We start from the raw sequence: 12846 nt of genomic DNA on the forward strand, positions 1-12846 counted from the left end.
TGACGGGTTCGCCCTAGCCGAACAACGTAAAGTGGCAAGTTCTCCGAGTTCCGCTTCGTACCTGGGCGGTCTGATATCGACGACAGGCTTGTGGCGAACGACGAAGGGGCCCACCTCGCACGTGCGGCGTCGAGGGAGCGCAGTATGGGTTTCGGTGCAGATGTAAGTTGCACCGTCGTCACTTGCCGTCAACGACCACCTGTAAGAGTTCATTGAGTTGTAAGTGTAACTAGCATCCGAACTAACTTCCGTAGAGTAATTTCCCCTGATCGTGGCTCTTCCGCGGCTCCATCTCAACATAGCCGGCGGTCTTCCTCCTTCGGACGTGCATGATATGGCGGCCTGATCCCCCTCCGTACCATTCACCGGCTCTTGGTGATTGCACGCGGGAGCGTCGTTAACAGGTGGTTCCGGTTGTGCGACTATGAGTGTCGCCTTCGCACTCACTGTATTCTGTCCCGATGATAACAAACACGAATAATTACCGGAATCTCCACGAATTGACTCCGATATCTGCAAATTATACTCGCCAGCGGTTGCGTCACCGGTGATGTCATAGCGATCGTACGCTGTGGGGTTGCGATTCGTAAACGGTCCGATCGCAAACGGGTGCGACTGCATGGACTTGTCATCGAGATCGATGTACCAAAACAAATCGTAATCGCCGATGTTTTCCACTCGACACTGCAAAATGACGTTCTGGCCAATGACCGCTACTGTCGAAGACGGTGGTACGACGAACACTGGTTCGGCGGAGCCAAGAGACATGGACGCCGCCATGATGGCAACGGCGGCTAACCAAGTGAAAGTGAACATTTCAGAAGGCCAGCACATAGGCTAATCGTTCAGCATTCGTCTTGAACTGTCGACCTTCCCACCACCAAGTTATCACTTAATTTGTCGCGACACAGTCTCCTCTGTTACATATCCAGCACTCTTCCGGCGAAACCCAACAAGGAAAGGGTCTGGTATGGTATCAACTTATCCATGGAACTTAGCTGCTGACTAACCCAGGGCGTGCCACAGTGAGTTTGCATGTGTATGGACACAAAAGCCTGGTAGCACAATAGCAGAGACCGTTCTATGCCGTCACACAAAAGACCTCTGATTGGGTCACTGCCTTTCTATTATTATGCACGGATCAGCTTGTGACCATATTTGACCCCTCCCCAGATGATTGATACAATGAGGCGGGTCACGCGTTGCGTTAATCATCTGCAGTGTGTTTTAAAATTATCCCAGCGTCCTATGAAAGTTAAAAAGACACAATAAATAGTAATGTAAAAGTAAAGCATATGAATGTATCAATGATATGGTGCATTATAGGGTATAGGAACGGTCGCGTGCGCGCAATGCTATTTTGAATTTCGAACTGTATCATCATGTTTGTACATGTATAAATGACACCAGTGCACTTACATTGCGGGAAAATTGTCATGATTTTCACGATACATGCGCCATTTGCCCCGTAGGGTAAATAAATATCATAAATCATAAATAAATTATCCGATAAACGATGGAATGCGTATCACTTAAACAAGGATTACTCATACTTAATTTTATTACGATAGTATGTATGTGTGTTACATAATTTTATCACACAATACATATTTTTAAATATTGCACATACGTCATGAACACATAATATGTTTTAAAACAAAGCACACAAGCGGAAGTAGACATATACACAACCGTATACGGTATGTATTATATGCATATACGATTCATATGTAGTTATTACATAACCATCTAACTCTGCCTGTTTGTGTGGCTGTCTGGCTGTCTGTCTGTCTTCCCCGCTCTTTCTCTATCACTCTGTCTCTGTATCTCTACACTCTCTCTACCCTCTCTCTGTCTATGTCTCTGTCTCTGTCTCTCTCTCTCTCTCTCTCTCTCTCATATATATATATATCTACAACTACACACACAGAATTATACATACACTGGACACTTACACGACATTACATAATATAAACATACCACATACACAACTATAAACATAACACATACACAAAACAACTATATATATATATATATATATTATATATATATATATATATATATATATATATTATATAATATATTATATATATATTATAGCCTATATATATATATATTATATATATAGCCTATATATATATATATATATATATATATATATATATATATATATATATAATATATATATATATATATTCAGAAGTATCATTCGGACGGAAATAAGTACAGCAATGGTCATAGTAACGCCATGCAAATACAAAGAGTGGATCATTATGTGTTCTCTCTCTCTCTCTCTCTCTCTCCTCTCTCTCTCTCTCTCTCTCTTTTGTATTGCATTTCGAGTCCTAAACGTTAAGTGTGACTTATTAATTTTTGCTACGCCTGTCATAATTATTGTGGTTCATGAATATACCGCCAAGACTAGTATAGGCCATATTTGTCGCTTCTACTGTCTGATGCTGTCACAAGTCAAATAATAAACAAACAAACAAACAAACAAATCGACAACAGCTTTCATGCTATGCTGATCATTATGTTGATTGCGCCACGTAAGGCTAATTGATATTATTGAGACTTGGTTTCCAATTCGTTTTTTTTTCGCGCTCTATGATATCGATCCGCAACCAGCAAATTTCAAACAAAACTAAAAGAGTCCTTTAATCAATCAATTTCAAATCCGACCAACTCGTTCATTCGTTAAATCAATACCTCCACTTGTCGATTGATAATTTTCCAACGATTTCTCCCTCTACGTCGCAAGCTAGGCTATACAAAAATTATCCACACATCGGTTCTAACATTCATCGGTTTCAGAAAACTAAATCGAAAATTCAATGTTTTTTTTATCTTCTGTTTTAACCACACACTGGAGGATGTAACTGATTTCCTAGAAATGGTCGCCTTAACGCCAGTGTTAGACTTGCAAAACGAATAGGATTGTGGGACTTCCTTCAGTAGAACAAGATGCTTATAAAGACATTGGGTATAAAGGAAAGAATTGAGACTGAATTTGAAGACTTCCAAGGCGTCACATACAGTTATTTGTAAAATTCTGCTAATTTTCCGAGTTAAAGCACACATCACAACCTACGTAAATGTGTTGGTTTGCAGAAACAATAGTCTGGTCGCAAACAGAGGGATGCCTTTCGAGACGGTAAATTTTGGTGGATTTAGTGTGAGTTTTAAATTACAGATACGAAAGAAATGGATAGATGGAAGATAGCACTGATGTGTAAAGGAGTTGAGTTATTACATATAGACTAAACTTACCTGTGAAACAATGCTTGAAATCTTTGAAAATAATGCTTGCATGTACTGAATCTGTAGTCATTTCTTTGACCTGCTCGATAGTCACTGGTTCAATCCCGAATCTCTGACTCAAAACAGATTAATCATGCTGGAAAATTGGAAACAAGGCATGCACGCATCCCCAGCAGCAATTTCTTTTCTTTTTTAATAATCTCCCATGAATGAGAGAATTCAGCATAAAATTTCAATCGTTAGCATCATTGATATTCAGCCCCGGGGTTGCTAACGAGGAGGTGGTATCGACGACTGTGAAAACACTCCTCCTGTATTCTGGTGCAATGTATAGCATTAGTAACCTTGGGGAAAACTAATAAAAAAGCGCTTTTTGTGCTGCAGATTATTGAGTTTCGATGGGAAAAGCGCGGGTTTTCATCATCGACGCTGGTGAATGATATTACTTGCGATCAATATGTGAAATTTACTTTTGTATCGGTTACACTGCTAATATGCAAGCATATACACACCGACATGGATGTAGATCACTCTTTGAAATATCACACAGGCCATACACACATGGAACTTTATCACTATATAAAATGAATTAAAATATGTTAACTAGCTGACGTTTAGGCGAACATCGATATAAAGAATAAGGTAACTAAAGTAAAAACGATGAAGTATTTTCGGTATACCTCGTTAAAATAGCAGTAGCTTCGATCAAATTTTACTGTTAACTCCAACACTTCGTAATTTCCAGCGCGTATTTACTTTATAGCAATCGCGTGACATGGCTATATGCAGACTTTTTTGAGTTACCATGGCGACCGATAAAGCGTTAAATTTAACTAGGCTGCGAATTAAAACCTCCATTAGAATGTGTTTAAGATGTTTTAATAGAATCCTCATAACCATTATGATTTGGTGTGTAGATCCTCAGACAGTTGCAGATGTATGGAGCATATTAGACTTGGTTCAAGTCGGTGAATTTTTAAAAAATAAAATCATTTATAATAGTTTCTCTTGTGTCTCTCCTATTTCGTACAGACCTATTCGGAATTTGGTAGCGCAGGACACTGGTTTTCCCAGCGATTTAATGCGTTACCTTTGAGTCTGCGCAGTACAGTTAGTTAGTTTCTACCGGATTCGATTTGAGTTAGTTTCTACCGCATTCGATTCCGGGTGAAACTCCCCTGTATAGCGTTCCCCCGACTCATCGCGTCCACTCCACTCACGCGCGCGTTTCAATTGAAAGCAAAATACAAATCATTGCGTTCACTTCACTCAAACATTCACAAATGACAGACTTGAACCAAGTCTAGGAGCATATATATGTCTAAGATAACGCGCACGTTTGTCGCCTTTGGAAACCTTAAAATGACCAATTAAAAGTGTGAGATAGATAGACACACATACATACATATACAGAGAGAAAAACAGAGAAAAAGAGAGATATAGACAGACAGACAGACAGACAGACAGACAGACAGACAAAATAAATTATATAACATATAATTATATAATATATAATATTATGCATTTTTATCGTTACGTAACCACTTGGATGCACACTTATTGTTTTTTTGTATTGTGTACAGTTGTATTGATCTCCATGTGGTTGAAAAGATCACCTACAAAACATAGATTTTTATGTTGTTTTGAATCTATGGCACATCTGAAGAATACTCTGACCCAATCTTCATTAATGGGGTTTCTGAGGGGGCTCCTGCAGCTCTTTGCGGCAATTAAACCCCTAGTATTATGATAATTTGTGAAAATATCGGGCACGGACCCAGTATTCTGCGCTGCTGGTCAACCGCCGTGAAGCAGAAATCTTTCTCTGTATTTGAATAGTCATATCAGCGAATCCTCGTTTGAAATCCCTCCGTTAAAAGTGTGCGTTGCGCTGTCAGTTTTACCAGATGATCAATCTGATTAAAATCAGATGTAGAGTACGGCGACGTCTTCTTATGCGTACGCGGTATTCTCTCGCTGTTCAGCTATGCTAGCTTTGATATGCTCATATTTACACTCCAGTTTTATTGACAATGTTTGGTTCTTTCGAGCATACCCTGGCCCATCCCCTGGCCCATCCCTGACCCATCCCCTGGCCCATCCCCTGGCCCATCCTCTGACCCATCCCCTGACCCATCCCCTGGCCCATCCCCTGACCCACCCCCTGACCCATCCCCTGACCCATCCCCTGACCCACCCCCTGACCCACCCCCTGGCCCATCCCCTGACCCACCCCCTGGCCCATCCCCTGGCCCATAAGGCCAAAAAAATTGTGTGTTTCCTGTAACATGCTCTTCAGAAATAGGGTAGGTAGGTAGGAAACATTTTTTTTTGGTAATTTTTTTTTTCTCTGCAAAAAAGAAAATGGGAAAATTTTAATACCGTCAATTGAATTTCTCAACTCATGAATTAAATAAACCAATGTTCTCCTCAGACCAAGGCCGTTTACAGCAAACATTGTTAACAAAACCATGAAACCTGGGAATGGCTAAACACAGAGAAATAAGATTTAAGCTTATTCTCGAAACAGCCTTTCACAACATGCTTTTCAAACACCGGAAAGCAGGCACCAATATCGACCCGAAATCTATTACAAAGTCCATGAAAAATTGACACAAAACCAAAAGTTCGGATAATCGATTTAAATGCCTAAAACAAACTAATCGTTTTCAGATTAGTACAACATTTACTGTTAACATAACGAGCACTAGCAACGCTCAAAATATGCCCTAAAACAAAAATCCTTATAAGCGTCCAGAAACTCCGGTCGATGCTGGGTCATGTCAATTATAATATGACACCACACACCGGATCGCTCACTATAGAGTCAGTCAATAGTGGCTAACTCTCTCAATAACGAATCTGGCTTCTCCTCCTCGAGGACGAAGATGACTTCATCACACAACCAAGCGGAGGGGATACAAAACAAGAGAGCGACTGATGAAGGAACCCCATTTTTGGTTCCGAAACACCGTTAAGACGAATCACTCAATCAACAAACCGTGGACCCAGATCACATGACTAGGGTCAAAGCACTATCGATTCACCGGTGTCTCGCCATGTATTCCACACAAAATAAATGCAATGATCCTTTTATTCACCATATCGTAATATTAAACAATCTTGGTAGAGCCGATGTGTGGAGTTGCCCTCATTTTCCCTTATATTGTAAACAGAAACAAGTAGCATTGACAATCAATGCCCGTGACATAGCTTTTGACATTTTGTGATGCAGATAAAGACTCTGTTGCTGCTTTTTGCTACTGCTGATTGTTTACTTTTGCCAAATTGGCGGTAAGTGATTGGCATTTTGCCAAGTTCATGGCATGCATTACACATAGGTAAGACAGTCTTGTATTGTTTTTTCAATTCAGCATCTATCTGTGCCTCATCACAACCACAGTGGGCACAGACATCTTTTTGTCCTACATCAGCTCCATAATACGGGATCTCTACTGGTACAGCACAGCTGAGATGTGGCCGCAAAGCAACTTTTTTATGTAGCCGATGGTCGGGTGGTGACAGCTCTGCACCACAGGTATAGTCATTCTCTGACATGAGGATTGCCTCAAACCTTGAAACCTTGAAACCGGGGTGGTAGTCTTCTAATATTTCTTCTAAATTACGCCTGTGTTCCAAAGTTGTCAGCAAAGACATTTTTTCTTGAACGTGATCGCATTTCTCACATGTTACGGAAAACACGCTTGCACAAGCAGTCGCCATTGTTGTTTAATGACGTCATGAAATCACGCGTGATTTAAAACTTTTCCCAGCCAATCTCGCGGGATTTGTTTTCAAGGTCCAAAAAAAAGTTTAGGGTCGGGGGTTTGAACTAGGGTAGGTCGGGTTACCGGAAACACACAATTTTTTTTTTTTTGGCCTAAAGAAACATTTCTTGAAGACACTAGAGATAGTGACACATACAAAATTGACAAAATGTCAAAATGTAGCACTATCACCACTTATAGTGACAATGTCATTGTCTTGTTGGGTTTGTTTGAGCGTCAATGTATGCACTTATGGACAGAGAGCACCTGAAGTCTCATACGTTAGTTATTCTGGTGGATAATATTTTACGGTGATATCGTTGACCAAGAAAACATACTTATGTTCCATGATAATGGTGAAAGGGGGTGATGATAGCGGAAGCGTATGGGATAGCAGTTGTGGTGGTGACGTTGATGTTGTTGTTGTTGTTGTTGTTGTTGTTGTTGTTGTTGTTGTTGTTGTTGTTGTTGTTGATGATGATGATGATGATGATGATGATGACGATGATGTCGACGACGGAAATCGGGCAGAAGTGGTACGTTGCCCATTTAAACAGAACAAGAACAAATGTGAAAGATTTTCAGTGACGTGCTCTCTCCGTCTTCACACAGCCCGACACGTAAGTTTCTCGAAGTGCATGGAGACGATATTTCGACAATTTTCAGTTGTTTCAAGATATATCATGATAAATGTACAATCAGTCTAACCGATCTTAAAAGATCCGGATCAGCACGACCCGTTGACGGGTCAACTAATATGAGAGACACTTTTGTCAGGATCAGCATCGTAAAATTGTTTAACCAGGGTCCCTACCGCCTACTGTTCAGTTAATCGATGATTTTAGTAACTGTTGTCCAACGGGTTAGGCCTACACAGCCGAAGAGGTCACATGCGTTCATAAAATAACCGACCGACCACTGGGGGCGCTCGCACATTAAACTTTCATCATCTTCGTGAACTCTGCATATATTGGCATCACTTAATATTGATCTCACAAATGCGTCGAAATAACTTCACCGTCCGCAGGTGGTAGAGTTTCGCTTCCTGCGAGCAATTTGATAAGCGTACTCACATTTAATGAAGGGGAAATTGAGTAGAAGATCTTAAACCGAACGGAAATGTCGCAACGAAAGAAATGTAATGCGGGACAAGCACTCACTTACATTGGTGCTGATCTATATGCCTATCAACAACGATGAAAATGGTTCTTTCAATCTACCGAAGGTTTGGTGTTTATTTCCATATCTGTCAAGTAGAAAATCACGGTAGACTGTAAAAATCTCATCCAGAAACGTGATCAGTAATCGATTCGTTTCTGACTTCATTTAAATGAACAAACTGTTAATCTACTGGTCATGACACCATTTATGTTCCTCCTTCACAAACAATCTTTTCGGCTTTCTCAATAAGCGTAACTCGACACTTTGAAAATACGATCCTGTGCTCTCAATCGACCCTTTCTTACAATACTCTCAAACAGCGCACTCTAGAATGTATTGTGGTTTGCAATTTCCAAGTCTGAGTAAGAAAGCGTGCCGAGTGATCAACAATAATTATCCTTTTGTACCATTGTACATTTTGAGGAGCAGGGAATGGAGAGCATTGTTTACTATATTGTAGATATTTCAGCGTTCTTCGGACGCGCCCACTTTATTACTCTCCCCTGGGGCCTCACACCATACATACATTTGTTTGTTTGGTAATACACAAGTGAACCAGAATGACCAGAAATGCCGACGAATAAACCGATATGACATGTCGTAGATCGGGGGCGACCCCTCCTACGTTTAGAAGATCGGAGTAGACAAACTGGGTGGCTAGATATTCAGGTAGATCACTGACCTATTAGCGTTTGTTTTGTCTGTCTATCTGTCTATCTGTCTGCCTCTTTCAGTGTGTCTCTGTATTTCTGTCCCTATCTCTCTACCTCTTCATGCGTTTGTCTGTCTGCCTAACACGTATGTTTATGCGGTGGTCATGTTTGAGTTGCAACTAGAAAATAATTTAGTCGCTAAATTCTAGGTTGTGTTTTCTTCGCCAATGTTTGACCACAACGTTTTGTTGTCACACTTTGGTGAGCATTTTGCATAAGTTGCATTTGATTTCAAACCCTCTTTTCGAAAAAAAAAAACCCGAAAAACGATACAGCTAATAGGGCTAAAGGCAGTCACCTGTAATCTAAATATGCCCATATATGGTCGAAGGCGTTCCTTGGTATTCAAAATGCAAATGTGAGGGCGCTGTTTTTAAAAAGCGGCCACCCGCTTAAAATCTGTGATTGGTTAGATTTTCTCTTTCCATGGTAACTCGCAAAATGGGAACAGGTGACAGTATACCTTTAACATTAATAGATGTGTTCATTTTTATATGTATGTTGTGTATTATGGGCAATCTCCAGGTCTCAAATAGATTCTTAATCACAGTGGCTTCATTACAATACGTAGACCACCTGCCACTCTGCAATCACATAGGAAGTTTTGTTCATAATCACTCTTTGGGCTAATACCGTGTTAGGATGTCTAGACAGCCCTGATCAGGTCTTGAAAACAACAACGTCGCCCACATTACGTTGTCCATACAATAACGTCATACTTTATCATGTACATTTCAGTTTCAGTGTGTACTTGCTACATCTCGTATCACGTGACTTGCTCTAAAGACACGAGATAAAAGTTCCCGCAAAGCAAGAAACCAATCAGGTCAAACACCTGGACGACATTGAATACTTTCACGCACCCATGGCTGTTGAATTGTTCGTGTACTCTGAACCGCTAGAGTGGAAGAGTCTCAGTCAAGAAAATTAAACTGACGTGTACAATTTCTGTCGTGTCTATGGCTTACAATGCACAACACGAGAGCAAGAGTTGCCTAGTTTATGCCTAGGCCGTGTATAGTGAATAAGAGAGAAATATCCATTTTTTAAATTTTAGTAGTATTTTTCCTAATATAATTTCCTATTACATTATTTTCTTTTACCAAGAAAGTAACACCTTAAATTTGGTATTATTGCGGGGGACAGGGTGTTAGTTTATGTTGTGCTGTGCTGTCAGGAAAAGCAAAATAGATTTATAATTTCTGAATATTTTTGCTTCTCAGATAAGTGATTTTTGCATCTTATATTTAGAGTTCTTTTAGTCATGTGACCAAGATGGCTACTTTAAATCTATCCAGTTTTAAGGTCTAGCATGCCATCCCAGGAAGAGATGGAATAATTGGGACAGACGCAGTTAGAGGCAGAGATAGCGGCCCTTTGGCGAGACAGACTAACCGATAGGCCAAAAAAGCAGGCTACAAAACAGAAACACGAAGGAATGTAGCATTGCGTGACGTCATACCGTGTCCGTCTGGAAACAGTCGCACATCGTATAATGATATTTCGCTCTGTGTAAAGGTGGCATAGAATTCAGCGTCATACTTCGTGAGCAAGCTTTATGTAGGACATAATATCACGCAGTACATTTGCTTCTCAGCTGTGTACATCATACGTAAAGTGTGCACACATTTCTCCTGCACAGAAGAGTTTCGTTATTCACCTTCTTGTAAGCCTAAAACGGTATTTTCTTTCTATTCCAGGCAAAATTGAAAACCCAAACCCAGCGTTAGACAACAAACTAGGCTGCTACACGTACGTGTTTGGATTAAGGATCTGAGAGATTTAATCACCAAAATATATATTATATATTATTCCTTTCAATCGCAATTTCATAGTTTGTTTTGTTTCGGGCTGAAAATTAGAACCGAATTTCCTGCTTGAAGGTGTACCTACATGGGTTACAGCCGTACGTCAGTTTTAATACATAAATAAATAAATAAATAAATAAATAAATAAATAAATAAATAAATAAATAAATAAATTTTGTCCACAGCTTGCCGTGTAAAAGAGCAATAGAGTCTAGAAATGACTAGAGCAATGTGAATCAATGCGGTAAAAATGCATTTTCAATTTCAGATGATGAGCGTACCAACAAACACATAAGTTACTTCGTAAGCATGATGGCCCATACATGAACAAAATTGTGCAGTCGCAATTCTTTGAATGACGTAGTTAATGTCGAAATATGCTATCCTTCCAGCAGTGCTCTAGCAAGAGCTCAGCATGAAAATTGTAATACCGAAACACTGCTCTGAATTTCAACTCACTTCGGATCATTGGTTTCACCTCACAAATCCGGGATTTCTTTCGATGTCTTACAAAGTGGGCCAAATGCTGGGCGAATAGTACACACAGTCTATTTTCACAAAAGCCAAATTCTACAGCCTTTCCTAGTGCAAGACGCCAAATTGCATCGTTGAAAGTGCATACAGGCAACCAGGGGGCCATTTACCTGTCATTTGGTAAACCTTTTCTCACCGGGGTCGTATAGATTTACATCACTCAAATTCATCGACTCAGTGTCGACGTACAAATCTTGTAAACATTAATGACTGCAAAATATCTACCGTAAACAAGTTTACAGTGATTGACAGATTAAGTGCATATCCTATCACTGTCAATCTCAAGGATGTCTGAAAAAAGGTTGAACGAAGCTAGATTTCCTGGTGGCAGTTGATATTTTCGGTGAAGTACCATAGGTTCTGAACAAAGACGATAAATTTGTTTTTTTCAACGATTTTTTTCCTGTGTGTGACATTTGTTGACGATCAGATTGCACAGTTGGGATGGTACAGTAGAACCGGGTGATTTCAGAGTAATACATTGCAAAAAATAAATATTTATCAAAAAGTTCATTGTTTATGTCTCAAAACATTTTGAAATATATCTCGACTACAGCTTAGAAAATAAATGAGAAGACTTGATATCATACGATTTACAAGCACATCAGTATACATATTTCTCGGAGCCGTTTGAAATTGGCGACAATGTATCTGCGATGATTTGCAAGATCAATTCAAAAGCGTCGTAAAATATTGAAATCCCTTGCCGTGAGAATTAATATCCCTCTGAATTTCGCCCAACAAAATTTACTTATTTTGTTTAGTAGCCTCGGGGCGATTAATCTAATCTCTGTAACAACTGGAGCTGTAAATGAAGAAGTCGATGTATACATAAATTCCGTCTGGTCGATTTTTTATGTGGTTTGTTGGAACTGGGGTCGAGGGGGCCATCACGGCCTGACAGGTGAACTACTATGACACTGTAACCTACTATACGGTGGATGTAAGAGAGAGTGCATTGCACTGTACAGCGCCGCGTTTGCGAAAAAGGTGAAAGCCGGGTACACGCAGGCGCAGAAACATAGCGAAACAAGAAACAGAGTAATTTCAATGCATTTGCAGAACTGAAAACAGAAGCGCGCGATCTAAATGTTGCGCTTTATAAAGTGTCTCCAGTCCGACAATGTCAGGTAGGATTTGACCCAGTCAGCAGACGAGTGAATTGAAATTGCGACGATAAAAGGGAAACGTTCGTATTACAAGAAGACATCGTCTAGACGAGGAAGAAGTCTTCATAAATTTTACTTAAGATGACATCACAGCAACATAAATGTATTACCTGCAGTTTTCAGCTGTACACATACATCATCAATCCTCGTGGTGACCATCATGTGTTTACGAGAACCAGAGAGACAGGGAAGGGGAGAGACTTCTTGCAGACAGAGAGCAATAATCAGTTGAGTCACTGACATAGTTGACGATTGACGATAGTAAACATTTACGTATTTGGGGATAAATAAAGCATTGAAATGCTAATCTCACCACAATCAAGGCCGGGGCATAACGGAATTAAATACTGATTTATGAGTGGCGTTGATCAGCATTCCGCTGGACTGATACCTGGAGATGAAGGAGGGAAGTGATTTCTAAAGCAGAGTGAAA

General features: G+C 40.1%; 1 protein-coding gene across 1 annotated transcript in view; it reads right to left on the bottom strand.

Moving 5' to 3' along the window:
- The window catches only part of LOC139142690 (uncharacterized), a 52513-nt gene extending 39944 nt beyond the window's left edge, over positions 1 to 12569 (bottom strand). The window contains exon 1 of the mRNA XM_070712753.1: positions 12524 to 12569. The gene's annotated coding sequence lies outside the window, so the exon portion shown is untranslated. The remainder of the gene's footprint in view (positions 1 to 12523) is intronic.
- Between the last annotated feature and the right edge of the window lie 277 nt (positions 12570 to 12846).

Source organism: Ptychodera flava, chromosome 10 (genome assembly GCF_041260155.1).
Source record: "Ptychodera flava strain L36383 chromosome 10, AS_Pfla_20210202, whole genome shotgun sequence".
Classification (NCBI taxonomy): domain Eukaryota; kingdom Metazoa; phylum Hemichordata; class Enteropneusta; family Ptychoderidae; genus Ptychodera; species Ptychodera flava.